Here is a 15462-nt window from a genome sequence, read left to right on the forward strand (position 1 = left end):
TTTTGCTAGTGCCATTTTCTGTCCTCCATAAATGTTCATTCTTTTCCTATAAATCCTTCTCATTGCCTACACCCTCTGCCAATTTTCGGCTCATATGAATATGTTTTGGTTGGGTTGAAAAATGGCTCAAGTTTGAATTTAATTCAAACTTGAATTATTTTTGTATCCTTAAAAATGCCCAAACCAGTTTATTCAAAATATGCATATGGCGAGTTTCCGGAATTGTTGTTTGTTGTTTCCGGCCTCGCTTAAACTTGCCTAAATAGTTAGTTTATTTACGCTCCACCTCTTGCCATGTTTAATAACATTTAATATTGTTGAGTACCTAACCGAGAGAGAACTAAATAATTGATGTGGTGTTCCGTCAATATGCAACTCGTTGCATATTGAGCTCCACTTAAATTGTAGTGTTGTTTGCTTCACTTTGTCATGCCATGCCTCTTTAAACTGGACATGCAACATACTTGTTTGTGCATCATGCCATGTTTATGCTTGTGTGTTTACCATGTTGTTTGTTTCTTTCCGGTGTTGCTTCTTAGTTCCGGTAATGTTGCGATTGTGAGGATTCATTTGACTACTCCCGTTTGTCTTCTTCATGGACTCATTCTTCTTCCTATCGGGATTTCAGGCAAGATGACCATTACTCTTGATATCACTTCTATCTTTGCTTGCTAGTTGCTTCGTTCTATCGCTGTGCTGCGTTACCTATCACTTGTTTACCATGCATCCCATATTGCCATGTCAGCCTCTAACCTTTGACACCTTTCCTATGCAAACCGTTGTTTGGCTATGTTACCGCTTTGCTCAGCCCCTCTTATAGCGTTGTTAGGTGCAGGTGAAGTTGAAGATTGCTTCATGATGGATAGGATTATGTTGGGATATCACAATATCTCTTATTTAATTAATGCATCTATATACTTGGTAAAGGGTGGAAGACTTGACCTTATGCCTGGTGTTTTGTTCCACTCTTGCTGCCCTAGTTTCCTTCATACCGGTGTTATGTTCCCGGATTTTGCGTTCCTTACGCGGTTGGGTGATTTATGGGACCCCCTTGACAGTTCGCTTTGAATAAAACTCCTCCAGCAAGGCCCAACCTTGGTTTTATCATTTGCCACCTAAGCCTTTTTCCCTTGGGTTCTGCAGACTCAAGGGTCATCTTTATTTCAGCCCCCCCCCGGGCCAGTGCTTGTGTAGGTGTTGGTCCGAACTAGAGCCCTTTGCAGCGCCCCCTCAGGGAAACTTGAGGTCTGGTTTTAGTTGTACGGATTGCTTATCCGGTGTTGCCCTGAGAACGAGATATGTGCAGCTCCTATCGGGATTGTCGGCGCATCGGGCGGCTTTGCTGGCCTTGTTTTACCATTGTCAAAATGTCTTGTTAACCGGGATTCCGAGTCTGATCGGGTCTTCCTGGGAGAAGGTCTATTCCTTCGTTGATCACGAGAGCTTGTCATGGGATAAGTTGGGACACCCCTGCAGGGTATAATCTTTTGAAAGCCGTGCCTGCGGTTATGTGGCAGATGGGAATTTTTTTAATGTCCGGTTGTAGATAACTTGACACTTCATTCGAATTAAAACGCATCAACCGTGTGTGTAGCCATGATGGTCTCTTCTCGGCGGAGTCTGGGAAGTGAACACGGTTTTTGGGTTATGTTTGACGTAAGTAGGAGTTCAGGATCACTTCTTGATCATTACTAGTTGAGGAACGTTCCATTTGTTCTCTTCTCGCTCTTATTTGCGTATGTTAGCCACCATATTATGCTTAGTAGCTGCTGCAACCTCACCACTTTACCCTCTTCTTTCCCCTTTAAGCTTTGCTAGTCTTGATACCCATGGTAATGGGATTGCTGAGTCCTCGTGGCTCACAGATTACTACAACAACAGTTGCAAGTACAGGTTTTGCGATGATCATGACGCGAGAGTGATGTTTGCTTGTTTTGGAGTTCTTCTTCTGCTTTTTTGATCAGGGGATAGGTTCCAGGTCGGCAGCCTGGGCTAGCAGGATGGATGTCGTTTGAGTTTCTGTTTGTGTTTCATCCGTAGTCGGGTGGTGCTCTTATGTAAGATGATGTCGTATTCGTGTGGCATTGTATGCCTTTTGTATGTATCCCCATCTACTATGTAATGTTGATGTAATGATATCCACCTTGCAAAAGCGTTTCAATATGCGGGGCTATCCTTGGTGGGACCTTCGAGTTCCTTTTGGATAAGGTCGCATATTGGGCGTGACAATTTGGTATCAGAGCCTCGACCGACCATAGGATCCCCCTTGATTGTTGGTCGTTGTTGAGTCTAGAAGAAAACTATTTTGAGTCTTAGGATTATATATATCGGAGAGTAGAATTCTTTTTACTCCTCAGCCCCCTTCATCGCTCTTGTGAGGACTCTCGACGTAGATGTTTTGTCTTTCCTCTCCTCAATTTTTCACAAAAAAAAATTTTAGGATCACGCGGGTATCTTGGAATCGTTCTGATGGTTTTGTGACGAGAACATTGTTCTTGGTGCCTCCTGTCTTTTATGTGGGGGAGTTGAGCTCCGAGGTGTTGTCGTCACAATTTTATCATTGCAGTTCTGGAATACCTGAGTTTTGCCGACATCGAAAATCTCTTTTATGCAGTTGTTGGTGAGATAACCTCGACGCCACCCAGTACTGGGGAGTTCGGGAGTATTGCCATAACTTGTATAACGGATGCTTTTTGAAGGTTGAGGTACATGATTTTTGGAGTTTTCTTGGTTATGTGTTGACGGATGGATACAGCTGGATGTAGGGATTGTTAGTTTGGGTGAGATATATTGCTTCCCCTGTATCCCCAACACCAGATTGCATAACCAGAAAGTTTCGGGAGTTTATATGTGGGAATTCAAGTAGCTCCTAGAATATCTTTTCGACAGATGCATGATATGGGATTGGGTAAATCTCTATCATATGTATTTGTTCCGGCTTATTCTGCAAGCCAAAACCTTTGTTTTGTTTTAATTGTGGTATTCGAGTTGCTTCAATGTCAAGTGTTGATTCCATACCTTTCAAGCGGTGTTCTCATATTTCTATGGGAGTGCTAATCCTTCTTGATCATTGAGGTTGTCATGTTAATTCTTTTCCAACCAGCGTGCTTCTCTTCAAGTGGATCCGATCATCTCAAAATCCGCAAGATCAATTCTAAGTTTTCTCAACGGTATCCATTTCATCCGTCCCCAAGTTGCCTTTGTTTTCCCGCCCTCCCACTCCTTTTCTTCAAGGACTCAGATATCTTAATCAAGTATCCATCTTATGGATGTGAAGTTTCTCCATTCTTTTCCCTTCAATGTTCTTATCCGGTGATTCTCAGGAAGATACTAACGGAGCTTTGAGTTCATCATTCTTCATTATTTTTCTTCTCCGGTGGATTTAATTCAAGTTTTCGGTGTTGATCATACTCTTTTTCCTTGTTGCAAATGATTTCTCATGCCGATGCACCTCTTAATCATTCACTTCTCACTATTCATTTGTCCTGGACTGCTGAAGATATCTCAGAAGGCTCGTCTTTTCTTCCAAGATCTGTTGAAGCAATTTGGAGATTGTTATCTCATTCAAGTCATTTAATTCAACCAGTGCAATCTCTCTTTTAAATCGTTCAACGGTGTTTCTTTTGAGTGGGCCCTAACCCACAGGTCTTTTCCCAGGATCTTTCCTGACTCTCCTAATTTTCCCGGAGCTATTCCCAAATTCTTTTGAAGTTTGACGTAAGTATGAATTTTCATCAGTCATATTCCTTCTTCAAGATCGCTTTTAAAACATTTTCATCGTTGGTTCATCATTTCTATTCTTCGTTGTTCCGGAGTATCTCAACAATGCATGGTGGTTCTCATCATCATTCTCAACATTTGAAGACCGAAGAAGAGGTTCTCTTAAATCTTGCTGCATTCTCTTCAAGATTCATGGTTCTAGCTTCATGCCATCCTCATAATTGTTTTCGATTGTGAGAATTCTTTTCAACCATCCGACGCATTTCATGAGTTTCTTTTCCTTTCTCGATCATCCGAAGGCCATCATTTATGAATATTATTCATTCTCAGCTTTCAGCTCTCGTTCTCGAATTCTTCCGGTGCATCGTCCAGATATCCTATAGTCAGCTCATGATCTCTTTGTTCTCTTGTATCTAAATCCCCTCAAGTATCTTCATTCATTTTCCAATTCTTCCCGGTGAATTGTGCCTTTGCTACATTCATTTTCAATTCTTATGGTGGTTAGTTCAAGATTTCTCTTCCTTCGTTATCGTATCAATTCATTCGTTCTTTTGTTGTTTCAGTCCTACTGGTGGTTGTTGAAGACCTTCCTCAAGTTGGCGTTATATCTCTCTTCAATCCTTTCTACGAGAATAAGTAGTATGCCAAATCCATTGTTGTCATCAATTTAATTTGATGAAGGATAAGCATACAATAAATCTTATTCTTATTTCCTCTAGGTGATTCAATTCTTTTTTCCTGGAGATTGTTCCTGATGAAGTAATTCTCGGTTCTAGTGTTTCATCTTTTCTTTTCCGGAGTTCCAAGTTTTCTTGGTTATATCGTCGCGAAGCTTCATCTAAATCATTGCAAGGATTCACCTTGTGTTTTCAACTTCCCTTTCTTTCTATCATCCTTTTATTATCAGAGTTCTTCATGGAGGCTCTACATGGTGGTTCATCAAGGATTTAATTCCTTCTCGAAGTGTTCATCGAGATTCCTTTCAGAGGAGTTCAAGCATTCTTCATCTTGCATTCCAAATTGCAATTCTTCCTACCTTATCTTTTGAGGTGGTGTTATGTCACTCTTGACAATTTCCTTCATGTTTCATGATTCATATGTTGTCAAGAACGAGGTATTTTAAATCCATCAATCTCTTCGTTGGAGTTATCATGGTATAGATTTCACCTAAAGCCTTCCCTAAGGAATGTTGTATTGTGGTGCTTATCAATGATCCAAGTTTTCTCCTATCCTCTCAGCGAAAGCAGTTTTCATCTCTTCGTTGATCTCAAGCAAGCAATTTTTCCGTTAGTGGCCGGTTGTCACCTCATAATTTTGAGATGTTTTCCATAAGCCCACTACAAGCTTATTCGTTTCGTTGTTGGTTTCCAACAACTCCGTTATAACCTTCTTAGAAGGCTGCTTTCCAAGCTCATTTGTGGTAGAAGTTGGCATTTTCTTCTCCATTCTGTTATTCCAATGATCTATCTTCTATTCTTTCTTCCGGAGGCATTGTGATGTTGCTCTTTTCACTCATCATCTCGATTTGTGAGGACCGTGTTCTTTTCGTGCTTAGCCATTTAACCGGAGTGTTGTGTCATCTCGTCAAGTTCTTTTCATCTTATCAAGTCATGCGTCTCTTTTCAACTGGAGTGCTACCCGAATTCTTTATTCTTATTCCTTGTCTAGCTAATTCTAACCGGAGTGGCTTCAAAGCCTACCTTGTCCCCTAAGCTCGTGGTGCTCATCATATTCCTTCTTCCTCTTGTCCAACGGACTGTTTGCAATCTTGGTCATCTCCGTTGTTTTTGTTTAACCTCTCAAGGTTCGTGGTTTCACTCATTGGTCGAAGAAGAAACTTAGTTTTACCTCTTATCTTCCTCTTTCTTTTCCCTCCGGTGCCATCTTAGATCTCGGGACAAGATCCTCTTGTAGTGGTGGAGTGTTGTAACGCCCCAAGTCCGATGCTCCAGTTGCCTTCCATGTATTTTAGTTGTTGCCGTGTGTTTATTGTGTGTGGCATTGTCATAGTTGTTTTGCATATTTCTTTTCCCTATGTTTGTTGCCATGATCATGTTGAGTGCCTTGTCATATTTGCTTCTTGCTTCATGATCATCATTGTTTACATTGCTTTGTGACTTTTGTCATTTTGCTTTTCATCATAATCACCATGTGCATCACATTCTTCATGATGTTGTCTTGCTCTATGCATGGTGCATGTGACCAAAACCCTTGCTATGTCTCTCAAATCTACCCATGCATCAACACCTCCTTCTTCCTTCCTATCCCTTTCATTTTTGCTAGTGCCATTTTCTATCCTCCATAAATGTTCATTCTTTTCCTATAAATCCTGCTCATTGCCTACACCCTCTGCCAATTTTCGGCTCATATGAATATGTTTTGGTTGGGTTCAAAAATGGCTCAAGTTTGAATTTAATTCAAACTTGAATTATTTTTATATCCTTAAAAATGCCCAAACTAGTTTATTCAAAATATGCATATGGGGATTTTCCGGAATTGTTGTTTGTTGTTTCCGGCCTCACTTAAACTTGCCTAAATAGGTAGTTTATTTATGCTCCACCTCTTGCCATGTTTAATAACATTTAATATTGTTGAGTACCTAACCGAGAGAGAACTAAATAATTGATGTTGTGTTCCGTCAATATGCAACTCGTTGCATATTGAGCTCCACTTAAATTGTAGTGTTGTTTGCTTCACTTTGTCATGTCATGCATCTTTAAACTGGACATGCATCATACTTGTTTGTGCATCATGCCATGTTTATGCTTGTGTGTTTACCATGTTGTTTGTTTCTTTCCGGTGTTGCTTCTTAGTTCCGGTAATGTTGCGATTGTGAGGATTCGTTTGACTACTCCCGTTTGTCTTCTTCATGGACTCATTCTTCTTCCTATCGGGGTATCAGGCTAGATGACCATTACCCTTGATATCACTTCTATCTTTGCTTGCTAGTTGGTTCGTTCTATCACTGTGCTGCGTTACCTATCACTTTTTTACCATGCATCCCATATTGCCATGTCAGCCTCTAACCTTTGACACCTTTCCTATGCAAACCGTTGTTTGGCTATGTTACCGCTTTGCTCAGCCCCTCTTATAGCGTTGTTAGTTGCAGGTGAAGTTGAAGATTGCTTCATGATGGACAGGATTATGTTGGGATATCACAATATCTCTTATTTAATTAATGCATCTATATACTTGGTAAAGGGTGGAAGACTCGGCGTTATGCCTGGTGTTTTGTTCCACTCTTGCCGCCCTAGTTTCCGTCATACACGTGCTATGTTCCCGGATTTTGCGTTCCTTACGCGGTTGGGTGATTTATGGGACCCCCTTGATAGTTCGCTTTGAATAAACCTCCTCCAGCAAGGCCCAACCTTGGTTTTATCATTTGCCACCTAAGCCTTTTTCCCTTGGGTTCTGCAGACTCAAGGGTCATCTTTATTTCAGCCCCCCCCCCCGGGCCAGTGCTTGTCTAAGTGTTGGTCCGAACTAGAGCCCTTTGCAGCGCCCCCTCAGGGAAACTTGAGGTCTGGTTTTAGTTGTACGGATTGCTCATCCGGTGTTGCCCTGAGAACGCGATATGTGTAGCTCCTATCGGGATTGTCGGCGCATTGGGCGGCTTTGCTGGCCTTGTTTTACCATTGTCGAAATGTCTTGTAAACCGGGATTCCGAGTCTGATCGGGTCTTCCTGGAGAAGGTCTATTCCTTTGTTGATTGCGAGAGCTTGTCATTGGCTAAGTTGTGACACCCCTGTAGGGTATAATCTTTCGAAAGCCGTGCCTGCGGTTATGTGGCAGATGGGATTTTTTTAATGTCCGGTTGTAGATAACTTGACACTTCATTCGAATTAAAACGCATCAACCGTGTGTGTAGCCATGATGGTCTCTTCTCGACGGAGTCCGGGAAGTGAACACGGTTTTTGGGTTATGTTTGACGTAAGTAGGAGTTCAGGATCACTTCTTGATCATTACTAGTTGAGGAACGTTCCATTTGTTCTCTTCTCGCTCTTATTTGCGTATGTTAGCCACCATATTATGCTTAGTAGCTGCTGCAACCTCACCACTTTACCCCCTTCTTTTCCCTTTAAGCTTTGCTAGTCTTGATACCCATGGTAATGGGATTGCTGAGTCCTCGTGGCTCACAGATTACTACAACAACAGTTGCAGGTACAGGTTTTGCGATGATCATGACGCGAGAGCGATGTTTGCTTGTTTTGGAGTTCTTCTTCTGCTTTTTTGATCAGGGGATAGGTTCCAGGTCGGCAGCCTGGGCTAGCAGGATGGATGTCATTTGAGTTTCTGTTTGTGTTTCACCCGTAGTCGGGTGGTGCTCTTATGTAAGATGATGTTGTATTCGTGTGGCATTGTATGCCTTTTGTATGTATCCCCATCTATTATGTAATGTTGATGTAATGATATCCACCTTGCAAAAGCGTTTCAATATGCGGGTCTATCCTTGGTGGGACCTTCGAGTTCCTTTTGGATAGGGTCGCATATTGGGCGTGACATCTGGGTACCCTGGTTCCAATAACACTGACACGCATCCAAACTAGCGCTGACTATTTGGCACTACTGCCAGGCCGCCTGGATCGCACCAGGTTCACCGGTCAGAACAACCCCTCTTCCTACTAATCGGCGAGGGTGCATCCTACGCGGATGGAGCTGAGAAGGAACCTTCAATGCCATCATCTTCATCCCCGTCGCCTTCCTCCTCCTCCATAGCTTCGCTAGAGCTGGGATAGGCCGGGCCCAATTGCCATAAGAACGGATTCGGGCGTTCAACGTTTCCCGTACCTGTAGCAATGCCTCCCCATCGATCACACTCTGTTGGCCCTCCAGGATAGCCTCACACATGTCATCACTGTGTAGCATCCAAACGGAGGGTCGGAGACCCAAGGTATCGTCGGAATGGAATAGGTCCACATGACCCACTTCCATTCACTACTAGAGAAAAGCTTACCAGTAGCGCTTGTTTTTGTGCTACCAGTAGCGCGGGTACCAGCGCTACTGCTACGGCGCTACAACTATTTTGTAGCAGTAGCACATTCCTAGACCAGCGCTACTGGTAAGTTCAACTACTAGTAGCGCGTTTTTAGGCCAGCACTACTGCTAACATTTATGTTTTTTTAATATTTTGGCGTTGTACATGTTTAAACAGATATATCTTTTATACAATAATAACTCATCATGAACTAGTCTGTTTAAATAGCATATTCATTACCAGTAGTCATCACCACCAAACAATGTTCGTCAATGAGACATCATATATATATAACAAGTTGGTCACTAGTCATAATCACAACTCCTCATCCTCCTCATCAACTCTAACACATTATAGCACATAATAACACATTCTACCTAGGACCTACTCCTCTCATAGGACCTACTCTACCCTCTCTTAGGTAAAATATCATAAAACAAGATAGGCATTGACTCTTCATTAAGGAAACTGAACTCTCCATAATAAAGAACGAAGATCATCCTGTTTCCAAGTCTTGGCCTACGCACAATGTTGCTTCCAAGTAGCTCTCTATGATGGTTGAAACATATTTTCCAATCATTTATTATCATGGCTTCCTCGCTTTTAAAAATCCAGTATGGACAGGAGTGATGCAGATACTGTGAATGACCTGGCCGTGGTGGCCGTAAGCTCATAACTTCAACACGATCTCTTGGCAACATCAGATGAGGCACACAATCCATCGGGATTTTTTGTTCAAAAACATAGTAATAACTTTGTAGTTAGCAATGTAGTTAGCAATGTTCAAAGATGCATGGATGTCGTAATAGTAGAAAATCGTACCATGATATCTCCATTGATGTTACCGTAGCACACCGTGTGCACTAGTGGCACATATGGACCATAATTTTGAGGAATTCGATAATAGCTATTGTAATTCTCAAGATCAGTAAAAAATGTGATAAGACCATCTTTCTCCTTATAAGTTAATTGTGCTTCATCATTGTAGTAGTAAGTTCTCTCTACCGTCTTCCGTACATTTTTTGAAGAATGAAAATAAGTTGTAAATGGAAATAAGTTGTCAAATATTTTGAAATAAACAATATAAATTACTTAGTAAATATGTTTAAGAAACTCACACAGCGGTAGAACTGGAAGCGTGTCAATAAGGACCCAAATGGTCATATCATTTTTGTCGATGTCAGGATCACGAAGCTCGAAGGTGAGAAGCATACCCTCATGAGAATCATACGCCTTGGAAAGGGCTTCCCAATTGGGGCAACCAAAATTGGATGAGTTCACAGAATTGTATAGTTTTACAGCAAAATCATAACATGATGGGTCCTTAGTTGAATTATCTTTGTCTCCATGCTTTCATGATCTTCAAAACCCATCTTCTCCAAGACATAGCGTCTTGCATGGCATGGGATAAGCTAGTCGAATTGTAAAAGACGGAAATTACACGTTGAAGAAGCAGAGAAGTCATGCAAAAATAACAAAAAACACTTGTCATCGCTGTGTACCGTATCAACATCAAAGGTCTCTTGGAGCTTGATGCTGAAGCGCCGACCTTCTACCAGGTGAGGCCTGTCGCACATACCGCGCTTATCTTCATAGTAATCGCACATAGCGAATTCCCTTTCGTCGTCAGACATTTCCTAATAGGTAATTAATAATCCATCATGAATACATATGTAGTAGTTTGTAGCACAAACCGCGCTCATCTTTTGCATTCAATAAGCAAATAACTAATAGGAATTAATAATCCATCATCGAATAAATATATAGTAGTTTGTAGCAAAGATCATCATATAATATCACTAATACATCTCGAATAATAGCTCCTCTAGGTTTAGTGGGCGGCGGTGGACACCCAAACAGAAGGAACCATCACCGGCCGTTCGCCAACGCAACCAAGTAGCGCTGGACGTGCGCGTTCTCCTTCGTGACACGGTGTCGAACCACCTGCGCGGGTGACTGAAGCCTCTCCACCGATGCAGGACCATGTGACCACCACCAAAGAAGCTCCGAGTCGACGACAGGTTGGCTCCTCACTAAGCTGCGCTAACCAGAAGGTAGCATAACCCAGTACCAGCCCGGTGGAGCCCAGTCCCGGACATGGCCCCTCATCTCAAGAAGGAGTCCTCCGCCGAGTCGACGACGAGGATGCGAGATAGGCATCGTCGACGTCGAGAACAAAAATGCTTAATTATGAAAACAAAACTAGTAAACACTTAGCAAAATGTGACATGACGTTTGCTAAAAACAGGACCAATCGAGCGCCTGAAATTTGCCAGAACGTAAATGAATCAACATTTCTGGCAAAACATAGGCCACTCCGAAAAATATGACATGTCCAAAATGTGACATGTTCAAAATATGACATGTCCACTGCAAATTTGCATATAACAGGAAAAATTGCTTTAACTAAATAAATAACAACAATTGCTTTAACTAAAAAAATACCTATAATTCTGCTAGCTACACCTAAAATTCCGTTAACCACACCTTAAACAACTAAACCACCTAAAATTCTGTTAACTACACCTAAAACAACTAAAACACCTAAAAATCTTTTACGTACACTTAAAACAAATTCAACATTATTCTAAGAACACCTACATTATTCTAAGAACCTACCTTTTTAACTAAAACACCTACAAATTTAACTAGAACACCTAAAAATTCAACTAAAACACCTACATTATTTAACTAAAACACCTACAAATTCAACTAAAACACCTACAAATTTAACTAAAACACCTAAAAATGCAACTAAAACACCTACATTATTTAACTAAAACACCTACAAATTCAACTAAAACACCTAAAAATTAACTACTCTCTAATAACTATAACTAGGGAGGGAGGGAGGAGGAGGAAGGAGGGAGGAGTATACCTCTCGGTGGAGGAGGGCCGGCGCGGGGGGGGGGGGGCGACAAGCGGGGGAGGATGGCCGGTGCGGGGGGGCGGCCGGCAGGGGAGGAGGACCGATGCGGGGAGGCGGCCGACAGGGGAGGAGGGCCGGTGCGGGGGGGGGGGCAGGGGAGGAGGGCCGGCGCTAGGGAGGGCGGTCGGAGTAGGACGCGGGGGCGGCGGCCGGATCGGGGGACGACTAAGGGATTTGATCTGGTGTGAGTGTGTGAGTGTGAGTGAGGGGAGGGGTGGTGCGCGGGCCGGTGCGGGAGGAAGCACAGAGGTGGGCTTAGCGGCAACGCGGTGTAGGCGGCCCAGCGCTATAGCTAAAGCTGCAACGGGGGCCCGAGAGCGTGGCCCATTAGCAGTAGTGCTGGCTGTGAAATCCAGTGCTACTGCTAACGTGCAGTTGTAGCGCTTGTGCTGGCCGGCGCCACTGCTAAATAGCAGTAGCGATGGGTATCTAACCAACATTACTGCTAAATGTCTACCTATAAGCATTTTCCTAGTAGTGATTTCCCATCTCCAATGGTGGACCAATGGATACGCCCGGGGTCCGACAGGCCCTTGAACCACAACACCAGATGTTGTTGAGCCTACTGTCGGTGTCAAAGCCGGTGGTTCTTGGGTAGGCGGTCCCGAGCTATGGATCTCGGATCAATGGGGAACAAGGGACGAAGGACACGGTGTTTGCCCAGGTTTAGGCCCACTCTAAAATGTTAAACCCTATGTCTTATTGATTATATTGAGCTGTATAAGATGATTACATAGTTGATCTACCACGGTTTATATAGACACCAGGGGAACTAGTGTTACACATGGTCAGTTGCAAGGAAGGGAAAAACGCGCCTATTCTTCTTATCTTGACTTAGAGGACACACCAAAGCAGCCAAGGCTTCCGATCTGGATACAGAATCTCCTCATAGTCCGCCCCCCTACCATTGTCAACGCGGCCCAACCATCCGGCCCACGAGGGATTGGCCGGCAGGCCGAGGACACCCTAATCAAGGACTCCCTCAGTAGGCCCCGAACTAGCCTCTGACACTGGTGCTTCATCGCGTCTTGAGTCTTGATGTACCTGATGTATGCGGCTTGCAGGGTGAGTTCCTGTCCTTATTGTTCGGCATAATCTCCTTTAAGACATAATTGGTTTTATGCCCCTAGTTGTGTTCTGCTTGATAGGATTGCCCCTAGTTTCGAAAAGCCAGCGGTTATGTCCAACCCACTTTGGTCGTCTTGTGTTTTTACCCTTTGACCATTTGACCGTCACTTTGAAAACTTCATAACAAATTCATACTAAATCAGAAAAATGCAAATAAAATACCAAAATGTTCGGAAAAACATCACCTATATGTCAATCTCACTTTCATTCATAACAAAAGTGTTGGTAAGTGCCCATCCAAGTTTTAGCTCTTATCACACCACCATGAATAGTAAAATCTTAAAAAGTTCAAAAAAATCAAAAAAAATGGTGCCAAAGAATGACAAATGTTTTCAATGCTTGCCAACTTTCATCAGAGAAAGACATTTTCGGAAGTCATGGCAGAAAAAAAGAATCAACACTCCAAAATAGATTTTTTTGCCGTGACTTCCACAAATGTCATTCCTTGATGAAACTTAGCAAGCACTTAAAACATTTGTCATTCTTTGACACCAATTTTTTATGGATTTTTTTGAACGTTTTAAGATTTTACTGTTAATGGTCGTGTGATAAGAGCTAAAACTCGGATGGGCACTTACCAATACTTTTGTCATGAATGCAAGTGACATTGACATATAGGTGATGTTTTTATGAACATTTTGCTATCTTATTTGCATTTTCCAGATTTAGTACGATATAGTTATGAAGTTTTCAAAGTGATGGTCAAATGGTCAAAGGGCAAAAGCACAAGACGACCAAAGTGGGTTGGACAGAACCGCTGGTTTTTGGAAATTAGGGGCAATCCTGTCGAGTGAGACACAACTAGGGGCATCAAACCAATTATACCCTCCTTTAATTGGGTTCCAAGAGCTGCTAAGTTTGAGTTCGGCCATGTGTTAACCGGGTAATGTTCGGAATCCTAACTGCAGATGTTGCTTAGCGTCGAAGGCCAACTGCCCAAGTTTGAATAGTGCCTTTGCCTGACAACTTACAGCGAAGGGTCACACCCGGTCAAAAACATAGAACCATTGTGAAAGCTTGATTCCTGGTTCGAGGCAGCGCCACCATTGGCACGTCCCATCAGGGGTGGAGATCATGCCTGCCCTTAAAGGGAGACAATCAATTATTTCGGGTTATCCCACTCGGGCATAATGCCGTGAGTGTATTGGGAAGTGGTGAGGCCTGCGATGCAATAAGAGGACCTTTGGTATTATGACTGCTTATAAATGGGAAACAGCTATCCTCATTTGTGCACACCTTCTCTTTCCACTACCAATGCTTTCTTCATCTACAGAGCTCCATCGGCCCATTCCATTCACCCTCAAGAACTCCTCTCCAACCCTTCCCTTAATCCAGTCATTGCCGGATCTGGCGCGGGAGGCAAGTGGGAGGCCTCCGTCGTCACCAACAAGGACATCGAAGACCTAAAACGCACAGGCTACATCCCGCCCAACGCCGTTCACCGCACTCCGTAGAATGGCTAGGTCATCCCCGCGTTGCAGCAGGAGAGAGGATGGTGTTAATCTCCTACTTTATCTGGGGACTGGGCTTCCCACTCCACCCCTTCGTCCGGGGGCTGATGTTCTTCTACGGGCTAGATTTTCACGATCTAGCCCCGAACTCTATTCTTCACATCTCGGCCTTCATCATTGTTTGCAAGGCCTTACTTCTGGTCCAACCTCACTTTGTCTTATGGTTGAAAGTCTTTAAAGTCAAGTCGAAGATCATTAACGGCCAGCAAGCGGACTGCACGGCGGGGGGGGGGGGGGGGATGGTCAGCATGCTCCCCCGGGTTGACTGGTTGGAGGGCACATTCATATGTACTCTCAAGGTTTGGCGAAAGGAGTGGTTCTATATTACAAAACCACGCAACGCAGCCTGGGCAGTAGCCCCCGAATTCAGATCTGGACCGCCCGAGAGGCCAACCTCATGGACCAAGAAGAGCCTCGACTAGGGGTTACCCGCAGAGGTGGATTTGCTGCAGAAGCGCATCGTCAGCATGAAGAATGCGATCACCAGGTTGACCAACATGACTCAAGTGATGCTCTGCCGCCGCCTCCTCCCTTGCCAGCGACGGGACGCCCCAATGTGGGCCTATTAGTCCAAAGACCAGTCACCGTGGACCACTTCCATGGCACCACCCATGACAAGCTATGGAAGGTGCTATTAAAACCCCAAATGGAGTGGCCGAACACAGAAGAGGATATCGGCCTTGACGCCGAGCACCCCCTAATATGGTAATAAAACTTTTATCATCTTGCATTCGGGTATTCATTTTTTTAACAAGGGGTCTGACTCTTTCTTCCCCTTCCTCGTAGGGCTGGCTCGACAAAGCCGCGCAGATGAACAGCACAACCCCTGCAGCCCGAAGACCCCAGGGCGGCCCTGTTAGAGGAGATACCAACCATGGCGCCATGCAAGTTGCTAGAAAGTAAACAGAGGAAGAAGAAGACCGAGTTGATGGAGACCACAGAAGGTCTCTACTCATGAGCACACCCGGACTCCAACTTCGGGGAAACCCAAGTTCCATCCACCCCCGACGGGGAGCAGGAGGAGGAAAAGGAGGAGAGTGACTGCTCCCATACGAGGAAGAGGGCGGCATCAGAAGATGTAGAGGAGGAGAAAATTTTGGGGAAGTTTTAGAGAAAATAAATGATAATGCATATAAACTTGAGCTGCCTACAGATTTTGGGGTTAGTCCCACTTTTAACATTGCAGATTTGAAGCCTTA

This window comes from Triticum aestivum, chromosome 7B (assembly GCF_018294505.1).
Source record: "Triticum aestivum cultivar Chinese Spring chromosome 7B, IWGSC CS RefSeq v2.1, whole genome shotgun sequence".
NCBI classification, from domain to species: Eukaryota; Viridiplantae; Streptophyta; class Magnoliopsida; order Poales; family Poaceae; genus Triticum; species Triticum aestivum.